The 16,162-nt window shown below is 46.5% G+C and overlaps 1 long non-coding RNA gene across 1 annotated transcript; it reads right to left on the bottom strand.

Moving 5' to 3' along the window:
* Positions 1-5,086: 5,086 nt before the first annotated feature.
* Positions 5,087-8,392, bottom strand: LOC102148161 (uncharacterized). The gene is made up of 3 exons (XR_290790.4): positions 7,486-8,392; positions 7,091-7,182; positions 5,087-5,356 (listed from the first exon to the last, which is right to left on the bottom strand). It is a non-coding gene; the product is annotated as an uncharacterized lncRNA (long non-coding RNA).
* Positions 8,393-16,162: the final 7,770 nt, after the last annotated feature.

The following is a 16,162-nucleotide window of genomic DNA, read 5'->3' as shown; positions in this document are numbered from 1 at the left end:
TTCATCGTCTGACTTGACCCTCATGGTCCTTGGTGGGAGGGGCGGTGCGGGGACACAGGTGTCTCCATCTCACAGGTGGGAAACTCAGCATGGCCAGCGGGTGCAGACCCGGACCTGGAATCCAGGCCTCCGCTTCCTCATCTGATGGGCCCCTCTCGCACCGGCAAACACATTCACTTCTAAACTCTCAGAATTTAAACTTTCCATGTATTTTGTGACCACTGTGGTGGTGCTAGCAGCATCATATTGAATCCAGTTCCGCCAAATGCCCCACAGGCTTAGCGAAGGCTTTTAGCCTTTCTGAACTCATCGTCTCTATTTTCCTTCCAGTGACTATGGTAATGGATATGTTGAGGTTACGAAGAGCAAAAATGCCCTTTCTCAAGACTCCCTCACACAAACTTTCGGATGTAAAGGAAAAGCACATGAAAAGGCTTCCAGTTCTTTGAAAGCAAAGAGGTCTATATAAATGCAAGATGGTGGCATCACTATATTAGTATTATTTCATATCTGCAAAGCTCAGATTAGCATAGTGTTAACTCAAGTAACAGGGAGGCCCTTGGGTGGAGCATGTGGACCATTATCCCTGTGACGTGGTTCTCCTGGGACACGTGGAGTCTCGTCAGAGCTCCTTCTGATGTTGAACCACAGCTCCCAGGCTTCCTCAGACACTGGACTAGCGTGAACGGTAGTTGCAATCGCAGAGAGAGCTCTAACGTCAGTGTTTCAGTGTTCACCAGTGTCGTACCTCCTTCCCCAGAGCTACGTGATTTTCATTTGTATTTCATAGTTTCAGAAAACTGTATGATCAGTCAGAAGAGGCTGGTTTTTTGTCTCTGTTATTGCAAACAAATACACAAACGGAGCCTTTCCCCGTATCTCAGAGGCGTTCTACGACATGCGGACGTCCATCTGATGCACCCGGCTGCCGTCCTCCGCGGGGCAGCGTGGCCCCGACTGCATCAGCTTTATGGCCCTGCTTCTCCCTCTGTTCTCTGCCCCGGCCTCCTCCACACTCACGGCCTCAGCCTCTGGCCCTTCAGCATCGCTCGCCCGAAGCCCTGCAGTGTGGACCGCAGACCGCCCTGCCTTCAGGCTGCCTTTCCAGCCTGTGTCTGCTGCTGGTGCTGACCTGACCTGAAGTCCTCCTGTGGTCGGCCGTGGTCTCTGGACGAACTCCACCCGCAGCACATCATGGGCTCCGCGTGTCTGCCCCTCATCCCCTTCCACCCCGTCTCCCACCAGCCACCTCCTCACGAGGCACTCACGAGCCAGTTCCTTGAATGGAAGGGCTCTTTTGTGACCTGTTGACCCACAAGCCTCCTTCTGCTGCTTCTTGGTCAAGATTGTCCAGGTCTCTTCTCCTCCCAGAAGCCTTTCTTGGCTGAACTTGCCTTGTCTTTCCTCAGTGTACCCATCTCTATTCCTCTTCACAACCCCATCAACAGCTGTGCATTTTGTTACCATTGAGATGTCAATCAACAAACTGAAAAGGCACTGTGCAAGCTGGAGTCCAGTGACAGGGTTAAAATTCACCTCTGGCTTGTCTGCACCACGCCCCACAAGGATCTCTTATGACCAAACAGTCAAATTTGGGTGTATTCTTTCATCCCTGTCGACACTCCCTCAGTCCTCAGCATCCCTCGTCTTGGCTTCTCTGCTCGGTTTCTTACATCTGCTTATTTCCCTCACAGACCATACAGGCTCCTCACACCAGCTTTCCTGAACCATCATTTGACTCACGTCAGAGTCAAGCTCAGAAATCTTCAGTGGCTCCCTGCTTCTACAGCTGAGGTGGTCTGGAACCCGAGGAAGCCCACAGCTGCCTCAACCTGTTAATTAGCGTTTGTCTCCCATTGTTCCCCCAATTAAAGTCATTTGTGCTAACTAGGCTGTGCCTTCCTGTTCCCCAAGCTCCCTGCACCATCTCATTGTGCAGTCTAAAGTGGGAGGCGGGCACATAAACTGACGACTGAAGACCAAGGTGGGATGGACTAAGGCCAGGACATATGCCCGGGTGTGCAGCAGCGTCGGAATGTGAGGGTGGCGTTCCGAGAGGAGGCAACATCTAGGTTGATGGCCTCACGGGCAGTTCATGCATCCTTGTCAGTTGGATAAGCGTTGATGATCTTGTCCAATGTGCCTAGATGAGAAAGCGCAGGCTCACAGGGGTCACGAGTGGAGCCGGGGTCCACTTTCAGAGCCCCCATTATCTCAGCTGGCCTGCGGACGGCCAACGCTAGAGGTCACAGAGGGAAGGACAGAGAGCCTGGCTTCCTGACTGCTGCCGAGCCCCTTGGTTAACAGTCAGCGAGGGACACCTTGGAACTTCCAGTGACGTTTTCTTACTGTTTAAGCCATTTTGACTCATGATCCAGGATGTGCTGGAGACAATTCCTGTAGGTTTTCAGGAGCCGACTCTGGGCCTCTTCCGACTCTGTCTTCAGTGATGTCATGTTTGGACCTGCGTTGGCCGTAGTGGGAATATTGACACCACAGAAGTTGACAAACATTACAAAGAAGGTTGTTTGCGTGTGTTTCTGGAGGGCTAGTTTTTAACCACTTACCAACATACTAGGGTTCAGGATTTTCCATTAGATGGTGTCAAAAAGATCCTAGCCGATAATGTCCAGGCTATTAACAAGGCATCAGCTAACAATCACAACTGGTGGGCTGCGAGTGAAAGACCCCCTCGGTGACTGCTTTCTCTCCTCGTTACCATGGGTTCCCAGGGAACCGCCACAGCCAGACAGCAATTCCAACATCGCGTTTTGCTATTTCTCTCAGAACAGCGTTTCTTACAAAGCGTGTTTCCCACAGAAGTAGCTACAGAGTTGAGCCATTTCTCCCTTAGACGGAGAAACTGAGCTTGGGGTGTTGAGAGGTTCATGGCCTGATCAACCACAGACACACATTTCACTGGCGTCCTGGCTGGAGGAAGCGTCTTCAGGAGCTAATTCCTGGTTTCCTATTTCTCTTCCTCGGTGCTAATCGAACATTTGGTTTGCTAGCTAATTTCCCAGAATATTCCCTCCTCTTTTCAAAATATTATCCTACCTCGTACTTCAGAAAAGTAACAATAAATGACAAAAAAATTGACATTTGAAACAAATTAACACTTCTGTTGCTGTTTGGGTTCATTATTACCTCATTTTAAGCAGTGTTTAGCGGCCATCAGTGTAACTGCTAATTTTAACAGTTAAATTTACAGTTTTAAACAGTTTTTATGATGCCCAGCTACATCAACTTGACAAGTCTACTGTTAAAATAACTGTTTAAACACTGCATTTATAGTCGAAAACATTCTTTGTCACTGTGAAATTGACTCATTTCAACTGCTATTTATTGTCAAAAACATTTTTTAAATTACAGAGTGAGAACAGCAGTTTCTATAACTTTGAAATTAAGTCACTCGGTTTGGAATGCATAGAAATATTACATTTTAAACTGCTCCTATTAAAAAGTGGGAAAATCATGTATCACATTTACAGTGAAACCTGTTAAATTGATTTATGGTGAGAATGAAAATTTACTATGTGTTCTCGTGTACCCAGATGCCAGGGGTTTGACCTGAATTTCCATGGGACTTCCCCTTCCAGTCCACACAGTTCCTTGAGAGTGTGGTGTCTTTCTTTTCCTTATGGACAAGTGAATTGATCTTCAGAGAGGAAAAGTAATGATAAAAATTAGCATATCGATAGTGAACGCTAAGTATTAAACACTCTAGTATCATTAAAAAATGTTCACACCTAATTCACAGTGATTATACATTATTTGCTTATTCAGGAGCTAAGAAATTTGGAATTTTTTGTTTTTTGTTTTTTGGTGAGGAAGATTGGCCTCGAGCAAACATCCGTTGCCAATCTTCTTCTTTTTGCTTGAGGAAGATTGTCCCTGAGCTAACACTGGTGTCAGTCTTCCTCTATTTTGTATGTGGGATGCTGCCACAGCATGGTTTGATGAGCCGTGTATATGTCCGTTCCCAGGATCTGAACCTGAGAACCCTGGGCCGCCGAAGTAGAGTGCACCACCGGGCTGGCCTCATGGAGAACTTTTTAAAAGATCTTTTTTAAGTGTACTCTAAGAAAAATTCAGGCTATGCAGTAGCATTTTTGATTTCACAACATGTTATATAATTTTATCACATGTAGGTAATATATAAATACATCTCATTTTAGAACTTGTGTTTTTATTTCTGTGACACCATATCAATTGTGTGTATACGCGCAACTTTCTCTGATCAAATTTCTTCTCTTTTCAGAGTTTTAAAAACTTTGAATTACTAAATAATGATTTCAATTCAGTTCTTCCCTGCTTGTCAATGTTTGTTCTGATTTCCTTAACCTGTGTCTTTGGGGGAAATTCAAAGCAATTATATAATTTTAACAGCAGGAAACAATGCCATTGAACTGTAAGCTAATGCGTAGATGATCATCAAGACGCAAACGCATTCTTCACTTTAGTGTGGAAATGAGGAAGTAACTGTGTCCCTAGTTCAAAGCATCCTTGTGATCTCAGGGAGAAATGAAAATGAAGCAAGATCCCAGTGTGAATTCCGGGGTTTCTGCTGTTTTGCGGAGACGTTCTGAACATTGCAACGATGCAGTTGGTGCCCACGCTGAGCTCCGAGCCGGCCTTGGTGACCTCTTCACATCACTCTGCGCTTTGGGGCTTAGGGACCCACAGGCGAGAGAGCAGTGGTGGCGTTTTTACCACCATCTCAGCTGTCGTCTTCCTCCACAAAGCCTTTGCTCTGCACTTAGAATCCAAACCAGACCACAGTGCGTTTCTGTCGTTACCGCCGTCGAGTCGATTCCGACTCCTGGTGACGCTGCGCACAGCAGAGCGGAGCCCTGCCCGTCTTTCTGCTCCGTCCTCTCACCTTCTGGTGCTCTACCAGACAGCGCTCTGCTGCGACCCACAGGGTTTCCATAAAGCCTGTGTAAAAGGGACTCAGTGGGGAAGAAAAGCAGAGACCAAACCGAGTTAGACGAATGAGTAAACGTGTCACTCCCATAAGGAGGTTAAGTTCCCTGCGAAGGACAAGTAGACAAGTGATCGGACAGAAGAGTGGAAAAGAGTGATAAAAATTTGAAAAACTTTTATTGGGAGAAACAAGAGAAACTTCTGTAAAGGAAAGTAAGCTTTTTAGGAAGACCATTGGTTTTTCTTTTTGGGGGACAGAAAGGGGAGAAACAATCTTCGAGTGAGCAGCAGACAGTTTTTGGCAAGAATCTGTAGACAGTCTTATGAGCCGATGTGTTTCTATGGCACGTGGCGGGTTGCAACAGTTCCAGAGAGGACTTCAAGTGGGAAACACATATTCTGATGATGTGACCGGTTGGACCCAATTTTACTGTTAAAAACAAACAAAGAAACAAACAGACATGCTGTACCTACTTAGCCGCAGGTTTCTGTGAATTGTGTAGACGTAGGCACGGGGCCAGCATGTCCCCCTGGTGTGTCCCGCTCCCCTGGCCACATGTGGTGTCACCCGGGACCCGACCCCAGCTTGGATTCTCCCAGTGGGCCTGGTGGAGCTCCACATGGAGCATTAACTCAACGGTTCAGAATGAGGCAGCAGCCTGGGACCTCGCTCTACGTAATTTTACTGAAGTAGCTTTGAGTCGACTGTCAGCGGATTTAAACTCCAATCTGCTCTCTTTCCTTGTGACACCATGAAATCTGTGACAGAGACTAGGCACACGCAGCCCCCGTTCTTACTTTCATCCGAATACACTCTCGCAATAACCTCTAGCAAATACTAGTCATGCTAGCCAACTTTCTCACTCTCGGACCAGACACCGGTTTATTTCAGAAATGGGCAAACACACCCAGATTCTCTCGATGCTCCTTTCCGCCTGGCCCATCCGGACGTACCGGCTCAGCTTCCTGCGTCTGACCGAAATGCCTAGTTACTTCCATCATGCCCAGCTGTGTGAAATCTACAGCTAAGCTCAAACTCAATTTGTGGGTCTCTGTTTGAAAAAGTATTGGATCATTATAAACTTTTAAATGCGAGCTAAAACAAAGCGACTCCCGGAATATTTCCATTTGCCCACCTGTTCAAATTACTCAGCACAATGGGGCTGCCACTCCGCCCGCTCCCTTCTCTACTTCTTGTGTTATTGTTCTTGTTTAACAATAGACGCAAGTTAATAAAATCCAATTAAAGACAAGGGGGAGCAGTTTGTAATGGTTCAGATAGAATATCTGCTCATGAATAATTAGCATAAAGAATATAAATGCTCAGTAAAGAATTTCAAGATGTGTCTGTACCACCGAAGGGTGGCCACATGACACTCCTAACTATGCTGGGGGCCACTGCCTAACCATGGTTTGAAATAACAGCTTAAAACACATCCGTGGAAAGATGTAAGTAAAAATATTAGTCTACATTTATATTTCAGTTCACAGCGCTTGCAAACATGGTTCCAATTTCTCAACTAAGACACCAGTCGCTAACTAGTTGTTTTAGTGAACGAGCTGGTCCCCACTCACAACCCTCTTCTGAATAGACTGGCATTTTTGGTCAAACACCTGGTTGGTAACAAGCCAATTAGCCCCAACATTTGAATTGGTTAGGGTGTGTAGACTCAGTCCGAATTTCGGTTGGAAGAATAAGCATTCAGAATTTAGATAATTTCAAACAGACCCATACACACTGCTCCTTTGAGGAAATGCTTTCCCCAAACACTTACAGAACTAATTGACCAATTAAAAAATATTCAGGAAGAGTGAGTGCTTGATCTAAAACTTTCTGACAAGGCTGCTCTGCGCTCTTTTGTTTAATAGGTTTCCAAACATATGTTCCACACACATGGGCGAAGCCATCACCATCTCCTTCAAGGTTCTCCCTGCAGATGTTTGTTTCTGTCCATGCTTTGGCAGAATAGAGGACTATGTTTCTAGCATCCGTGTTCATCTTGCAATGGGCTCTAGACGGTTGTTTAATCAAAAGAACCAATATTGTCAAATACATGGTTTTTCAACATGCACAGTCATGTTCGCAAGTCGCTTCATTTGAGGTCATCCCAGGTAGACCTCCGATGGGAGGCCGTTGTCCCTGGAAAATAGCCTAGGTGCTTACGTTTGCTGGACTCTGTTCTCCTGTTCACCTCAGTCCAGGTGTGGTAGGGGTCCTGCACACAGAGGTCCATCTCTCCGCTGCTTGTCTTAACCCTGCCAAAGGAGTGAGATATGAATTTAGCTCTTCCACCACTGTGAGGGGGGAAAGGGAGAGTACCATGACAAGTGTGAGGATCCGAGCTTCAACACAACATTCCAACATTCCGAGGCCTGAGACAAGCATCTTTTGAAGGACAGCCCTCCCACCCTCCAGCACCATCCCTCCTTCTCAGGCTGGGTTGGGAGCTGCCCGGCTCTCCTGAGGGCATCCTGGCTTTCTTGCTGCTGTCGTTGTCACCTGTAGTGGGCAGAATGGCTGAAGGCAGTGGGAAGTCTCCCACCACATCCCATACTTACACTCCAGCCTGCCACCTTTGTGCACGAAGAAACCAGCGTAGGAACACACTGCACTCATCTCCCATACTCCCAGGAACCGCCCCACACAGGCAGTGACACAGACTAAACCCAGATGGAAACCAGCAAAGAAATTCTAGCGAAGAACAACAACAAAAAGGCAGATGGGCAGACCGCCCAGTATTCAGTGGGACTTTGAATTCATTTTTTCTCAAGTAGCAGATAGGGGGCGAGGCACACTCTCTTCCTCCTGGCGATCCCCTCCTCTCAATGTAATCCCAGCCCCAGGCATCCTTGGCTTCCTTAGATTTGATGAAAGGTCAGAACTGCTCATCGTTCTTGGCGCCCAAACGTTCGCTCCTGTTGGCGCAGCCCGTGCCCATCTTTCTTCCCAGCAGAACTGCCCCTTGGGCCACGTTCACGGAGGAGCGGGGCCCGGCTGCGAGGCCCCCGGGGCTGACGCAGGAACCGGCCCGAGAGCATCTTCCCGGTCTGTGGGGCCATCCCGGGCTGGCCGCCGGCCCCTTCCTGCGTCTCTCTCCTCTGTCCCCGATGGTAGGTGCTCCAGCCTCCCTTTAACCCGCTCTCTGACTCGTTGTGTGGTGCTCGCAGGCCTGTAGACCCCCCTTCAACGTGAGGGGCGTGCAGTTCGAAGGGATTGTCAAGGTTTACTTCAAACCCCATAAATCTTCCTTCGGGATCTGAAAGGAAGCTGCAGAAGTCAAGTGTGGTTTGAGAAAAAAGAAAATAAAACCACCACCACCCGAGACCTCACCCCGCCCTCTCCTTCCCGCCCAGGGGGCGGAGCCCGCTGGTTCGTTCCTAGGGCCGCCTTCCTGGAGGGCCGCGTGCCTGGTAAACTCCTGGGGTGGGAACCGCCCTCCTGGCAACGGTCAGAAGCCTCAGGGCCGGGTGGCAGAGGTCAGTGGGGAGGGGAGTACTGGTTGCCTGCCAGGGCTTCCTGCCCCCAGGTGACGGCCACATCCTGGACTAAATCACGCCCGAGGAGGGCGAGGTGTTAATTGGGGTGGGTCCCACGATGCTGCAGTGGACAGGAAATGCTCTCGAGTTACGACACCATCACAGCTCACCTCGTAATGAGACATGATGTGTCATTCTCAGAGGCTCGGCCTTAATATTTTATCAACGTCCTACAGAAGGGGCTGTCCTGAAATTAGCTTCTTTTTCTTTCTCTGGTTAAATGTTGGCTTTGGTCAGTCGCCGCTCCTCCCAGAGTCTGAGCTGTCTGCACCATGTAGTAATTTTCCTTTCGTTTCCATGTGGTGAGAAGCTAGGCTTTGTTGACAAGTTTTTGCAGACCTCTCTTACAACCTATGGCTGCCCTGTAATAGGGGTTTGATGGGTTGATGAAGGGTTTGTATTCTTTCACCCACAAACACTTAGAAAAATGTTACTGAGAAACAAACCACGTGTTGTCCTCCTCTCTTCCCACTCTTTTCCCTAATCCCCTTCTCTCATTGCCTGTCATGGAGCCCAGACTTTACTGGGGTGGTAGCAGGCTGTCTTTCTCACTGCCTCTTTCTTCCTTTCCTTCGTCAAGATTTCCATTAGCTTCAGTACCTTTGCTTTGTCTTATTGTGATGATGAAGAAGTAATTTTTTAAGATTCACTTAAGAACATTATTGAGCAAATGTTCAGGTGCCCATCAGTTATTTACTGAGAACCCACAGTGTGCATTTAGGGTGATGCAGTTGAGGAGATACCAGCCCTGCCCTCACGGAGCTTCGTCTTCAGTTTACAAATAACCACGATTTTCAAAGGAAAATGTCAGCTACTGAAGAAGGACATGAGAACTTAGAAATGCTTGTTCTTCCTCCTTGGGGAAGGCACGAGAGTCCAAAGGAAGATGTCGTCACTTCACTGATGGTGTGAGTCAAAACTTGGTGCATTCAGGGTCTTCTGCCCTCAGCCCTTGAGATGCATCTGTATCCTAGGGAGTAGCATGGGGTCAAGCAGGGAGGTGGTGGGTACCTCCTGGGACCCTGCTGTCCAGTCCTACAGGGACCCTTTCGGACTTCCGCCTCCCCTCTGGGCCCGACTTAGCTTACTTTTCCTTCTTGTTGACTCATCTTCAAGCTTCCCCTGGCCTGCTCTCTCTTTCTCAGCTAACTTTTGTCATTCTCCAGGGCTGCCGGAGTCTCGATGGGTCTCTCTGTTGATATTCTTGGATACACAGACATCATTCAATGGCTCTTCCAGGCTCACAAGCACTCTATGGAGTTGTTTCGGTTTTTCTGCTTAGAAATCTCCCTGTGCCATTTCCCTTGACCCAGGGTGCAGGACAAGCCTGGGGCCTCCTGGTTTCCTGTATCCTTTAGCAGGAAGGGAAATACAGCTTCCATCTCTTTCAGACTCTTAAACATATTGGGGCTTCTGTTCTGGATCACACAGGGATTCAGCCTGGAGACAACCTTAGCTACCAGCCTATAACTAGAGTTAGTCCCAGTACAGCTCAGCTGGAGATGTGTTGGCCTAAAAAAGGAGGAAAGAGACCGTCTCCTAAGGAAGCCACAAGAATTAACTTGCTGTGCCAGGAATCTTCGTCTCAGGATCCAGGATGTCAGACTTGATAAGTGAGAATTTGTGGACCAGAGGGCACTTTTTGGACTCTTGGATGTGACACACCAGCAAAGACCTTCAGGATGGAGCAGACCTTTTCTCAGTGGCCTGGAGAAAGTGACACCCAAGCTGAGCAAAGTGGAGATCCTTGAGCTGCCATGGCGGATGGTAGAAGAACGGATTAAATGCTCAGGGCGGTGGGCACGCTCCAAGTGATTTATTATATGGGTTTCAGAACACGCCCCAGGATTACGTTCTACAGGAAGGCCCAGAGGACACCCCATTCAACAAGGCCATTGCTGAATCATAAGAATGAACTGATGAGGGGGCTGGCCCTGTGGCTGAGTGGTTAAGCTCGCACGCTCTGCTTCGGCTGCCCAGGGTTTCACCAATTTGATTCTTGGGAATGGACATGGTATTGCTCATCAGGCCATGCTGAGGTGGCATCCCAAATGCCACAACTAGAATATACACAACTAAATATGCAACTATGTACTGGGGGAATTTGGGGAGAAAAGCAGAAATAAAAAAGAAGATTGGCAACAGTTGTTAGCTCAGGTGCCAATCTTTAAGGAAAAAAAAAAGAATGAACTGATGAGAAGGGAGCCTGTATGGCTAAAACATGCAGTAAAGGCTGTCCTTGCAGGTCAGGGCTGGCATCCACAGACATAGTCCAGGGCTGGCCTGGTTAGTAGCTGTGGCGATCATGGCTGCCTGAAGCAGTAGAGGCCGGGTGATGGTGCTGAACCAACAAAAGACAAGGACCACAGTTTCCATGACCATCTGCAAGGTCAGGGGGCAGCCAAGGGGTCTGACCTACAGGAAGATAATAATAGAACACGACACCCGGGAGGCAAAAGCATAGACATGCTGGGAGGCCCTGCTGGCGTGCACAATGAGGAGAAAGCAGGAGGAGTGGGAGGCTGAGAAAACATGAAGTCAAATCTCTTGCTCTAATCCCACCCCTGAGCCAACAATCAGATCTGGAACCTGTTGAGGGAAGCGGTGGAAGGTCCTTCCTGCTTTGGCCAGACTCTGTGGTGTTGGAGGCTCCAGTGCTGGGAATCCAGTGAGAACATGGGGGTCCTTGGGTCCTGGAGCAAGGCCCTGCCACATGCAGCAGAGAATGATCTGCCTTCTGAGTATCAACCCTGGTGTGCTAGTGAGCCCTGGGGCACCAAGTGACCATGTACCCCGCACTGCCCACTATGAACAGGGAAAAGCCTGGACAAGCCAGCAGTGGCCCATCACAAGATGGCGATGGGATCCAGAAGGGCCAGAGGGCTCTGAGATCTCCATGATCAGGGACCCAGACCCTAATGTCACCTACCCCCCTCCCCCTGCTCTGACAACCCGCTTAGTTCACAGATGGGTCAGCTTGGTGTGTGGCACAAGTGTGTATCACATGTCAATGTCCACCCCAAAGCCTCACCCACGGAAAGGGCTCTAAGCAACACAGTAGACAGAGTGACCAATTGGGGCCAGCCAGCCTCTAAGGTTGGCCACCTCAGAGCTTGCGTAGTGGGAAACAGAGGGCCCAATGGATGCCCTCCTTTTAATCTCCTAAAGTGCTCACCAGGAGCCTCCACATCCTAAGCATTCATTCATTCACTCAAGAGTTATTTATTGCAAGTGCTTAGGATCATGGAGTCAATATGTGTACTTAGCAAACATTACCGAATGAATGAGCGAACCAATACATTTGTATGGCATTAGATAATACAATAAAAAATTAGGAAAATCAACCATAGACCACACCCACTTTTACATTATTTTTTAAATCACTTTGTTTGAAGACTAAACTCTCATTTTGGGCAACAGACAGAATTCCACAACAGTAAACATGGAAGTTAAGTGAATTTGGTAAAAACTCTCTTACTTAGTGTTTCAAACTTGAACACTTAAAGAAAGACATCTTTATTGTTGGGAGACGGGCACTTCAAAGGGAATATAAAAACACATGCATATTAAGGTCTGTTGTTCCCTCAGGCTGGTTCGGGCACACTGTTGGTTTGCATCTTCTCAGGGCTTAATTTAGCTTCTGTGATTAAAATAACGACAAGGAATGATTGTTAAGAAACGTGTTTTTCCCAAGTAGAAATTCCTGCACAGACTGATCAGAATGTTTGAAGTGAAAGAAGTTACTATTATTCTGTAAAATCATGTGTTATAGAAGGTGGGAAAGAGAAAGACTTTTTAATAAAGTTTATTGTTTTGAGAGGTTGATTTATAAAAATCAAATAATACTTGTCATTAAAATAGTTTTATTAACCTAGGATGAGGTTCTAGGGTCTGTTTGAAATCAGATTTTGTTTGTGGGAAAAGGGTAATATATTAACTATGCAGAGTGAATAGACCAGTCTGTCTCCTGTCTAGTCTTTTTTGCTTTCTGCCTTGGCTCGTTGGTGCCTGGAACAGACAAACTTTAACAGATTTGATTGAGATATAACTCACATACATGAAATTCACACTTTCAAGGCATACAATTGAGTGGTCTCGAGTGAATCTACAAAGTTATACAACCATTTCGACTGTCCAATGCCAGAACATTTCCACCACCTCAGGAAGAAATCTTGTACCACTGGCAGTTACTCTCCACTTCCAGACCTTAAAATTTACCATTCTCGCCCTGAAATCTTGCTGATCTTGCTTATTAAGTCTAATAGTCTTTTTATTTCCAATATGGACAGCTTTAATTTTTTTTTCTTGCCTAATTGCCCTGGCTAGAACCTTCAATTCAGTGTTGAATAGCTGTGGGGAGAGCAGACACCCTGTCTTGTGTTTGAGTTTCTCACCATTTAGGGTGCTGTTAACTGTGAGTTTGTTGTAGATGCCTTTATTGAGATGAGAAAAGTTCCTGCTATTTCTACTTTGTTGAGTTGTTTTTTTCCATCATGAAAGAGTGTTATATTTTGTCAAATGCTTTTTTTGCGTCTGTTGAGCTGGTCATGTATTGTCTGACCTTTATTCTATTAATACAGTGTATTGCATTGATTGATTTTCGTGTGTTGAACCATCCTTGCATTATTAGCACCGTCCTGGACTGATGCTTTTTCAGTAAGCAGACACGATGAAGCGGCTGTAGCCTCCTCCTCCCCAATCCATTTAATGTGCTCTTCAAATGCAGTCAGCAAAAGAGAGAAGCTGCTCACGGGTAGATCCATGCTAGTTTGGGAAACAGGTTGTTTTTGTTTGTTGAAGGTATTTGAACTTCTTTTTGAGGCTCTGCTTCTGTTTTTGTCTTTGTAGTTAATTCTTTGTTCATAAACACACAAAATAACTGGTAGACACTAAAATAAATAATAATGACAATAATAATAGCCAGCATTAATTGAACACTTACGTTAGCTTAATTTGTGCTCATAACACCCAGTGGGTTAGTTATTATTATTAATGATCGCGTCTTACAGACCAAGAAACTAAGTCTTAGAACAGCTCCTTAATATACTTAGAATTATACAACTTTTTGGTGCCAATGCAGAGACTTGACCCCAGAGCCCAGGCTCTAACCATTATGTGGGACTGTTGTCTACATTTCTTTACTATAACTAGATGGTATATATATTAAAAATTACTAATGACTTACACTACGTGGGTTGTGAATTTTGATTGCTCATGGTTAACTAAACATTCCAGGTCAATCTGAGATTCTCTTTGTGATTTAGAAGCAAATTCTTCCTGGTGGCACAAAACTGAATTAGAAATGAAAACGTGATTTTTAAAAATGACATTCAAAGACTTATGGAATTTTTATTTCATTAAGGAAATCAGTCACTTTGAATTCATGATTTTAATGTTGATTTGAGTTGTCTCCAAAAGAACTTGTAAGGACTTTTGTGATTTTCACACATTTTATATGAGTGCATGAGTTAGAATGTTTTTGATGGCAAGTAATTGAAAAACCCAACTCTAACTGTTTCGAACAATGAAGGGAAATTCCTGGCTCATGGGACTTGAACAGTGAGGTCGTAGATGAGTGTACCTTGTGGTTCTCGAGCCTCCAGCACCCTTTCTCTCTGACGTCTTTGTTCTACTTTCCCATGTGTTTGCTTCTTCCCAGGCAGGCCTCCTGAGCCATTCCCCAGCCCTGACCCATCTCTGAGGCAAAGAGGCTGGATGACCCAGATAAGGGCCAGCTCTGGGAACGAGATGGAGTTGATCCCACCCAAACCCCAGGGAGCTGGGGGCTGGTGAAATGGATATGTGGAGGTACCCACGACAGCCTCAACAGAAGCCAGCTGGGCCAGAAAATGGATGTGGAAAGAAGTGCAGTACGGTGGTGTTCTGTGGGTGCAAAGACAACTCTAGAAATCAAATCAATCTCTACAGGGATCTCTGATAATTTCTACCCTTTCCCTAGTCTCAAAATTAATGATCGGGCCCATTAGGTCTAGGGTCCTTTCCATGCTCCCATCGCTCTTTGTTGGCAGCATACTCAAGTTCTTGGATGGTTAGGTGAATTCTAATTTAGAGATTCATTTTCTCTTCCTAAAATATCACAGCTTAATGATCCTTTTCGTAACAACACTCTTCAAAGTGACCCAGTTCCGAGAAACTCTTTCTTTGCTCTCCTTTGTCATCACAGTCAAAACAAACTTCTCTTACCCATTCTTCATACGTTTATTCGTTATTTATCAAAAAGATCATATGCCCACTACATGCCAGGGAGTATGCTAGGCATGGGGGCATTAAGTCAGATACACACCCTCCCTGCTCCAGCTGATGGACGGGCATGCACACACAGTGCAATACAATATGAGCCGAAAAACAGAGAGACACAAACAGCAGATACTTGTGGGGTGTCGGGTCGTTTCTCAGGGTGGAGAGTGGAGGGGAGCAGAGCAGAGGTTGAGAAAGGTCTTCTGGGCGTGAATACCTGCACATGAGCCTGGGGCCCACTACTTAACCTGTGGATTTCCGAGTCCTGTTCCTTATCCTGGTTTCTCTTCCGTCCCTTGATGATGAATCCTCCCACCAGACACTGGACAAGAAGACTGGAAGGAGCTGAAATGCAAAGGAAACACCTTGGGGCTGCGTTAACGATGGCTGATGCTTTTAGAACATCTGTGACTTTATTTGTCTGTGGTTTCCAACCAGGAACCCTCAAGCCTCATGTCAACTTTGCTCTCCACTGAGACCTCACATTATCTGCGGAGAGGGAGCCAGGATCCCCATCCCTCTGAGCTGGAGGGTTTATTTTGTCTCTGAAACAAACTTTTGAGTATGGAAGTTTTCTTTATTGGATGTTGGCTGATTCTGCAGTGTGATTCTGAGATCTCACAATGAGATGATGGGAGAAGGGAAACCCTGGGGCAGATGGCAGGTTTTCTGTTCTGTCTGCATCTTAGCTTAAGCTACCTCTCAGTGGCCTTTGCCAGTAGGGGATGTTGGGTTAGATTTTTCCTCTGGTCTTCTGGGCTAGGAGGTGGTCCTTAAGGGGAGACCTCTGACAATAATAGGGCTTTGTCATTTTCCCATCTTTGGCCAGGGTCAGACCCAGCAGCTCTGAATTCATGACATTCCTTCTGTTTCTGCTTTCTAGCTCATAATAAGCTAGGAGCTTAGCAGTTTCTTTTTTAAATTGGCTAGGAAGGCAGGCGAGCTTTACAACCCAAACAATCAATTTCAAACTGCCGAACCCAATCAGGCCGGATGGAGAGTGACCCTTGAAATTGAGTGTGAAATTGGGAGAGGGCTCCCCCGTCCCCCTGCGGGGTGTGGGGAGCCATCACTTCCTTTCCTAAGTGGGAGCCGCGATAGTGGCGCTGACCCCGCAGATGCTGTGCTACCAACACCGGCGCCTGGCGCTGCGGCAGGTTCCAGGGAGGCAGAGCCCAGGCCATCTGGCCCCACAGGCGAGCCTGTGACGTCCAGACACTGGGACTTTATGCACTTGTAAATGTACGCTGTGTCTCTTGCAGGGTCTGATTTTAATTTAGGTAATATTCCCGTTAATAATAACATCTAATTACAGCATCCATTAAAAGTTAGTAACATTAATTTAACAGGGAGGAAATCTAATAGAGTTCTTAGAGTGATATTGGCATTTTTCCATTAAATTAATGTTACAAACTTTTAACAGGATGTCTTAAATAGGCAT

This window comes from Equus caballus, chromosome 8, assembly GCF_041296265.1.
Source record: "Equus caballus isolate H_3958 breed thoroughbred chromosome 8, TB-T2T, whole genome shotgun sequence".
Taxonomy (NCBI): domain Eukaryota; kingdom Metazoa; phylum Chordata; class Mammalia; order Perissodactyla; family Equidae; genus Equus; species Equus caballus.
This window is presented reverse-complemented; position numbering and strand designations above follow the sequence as displayed.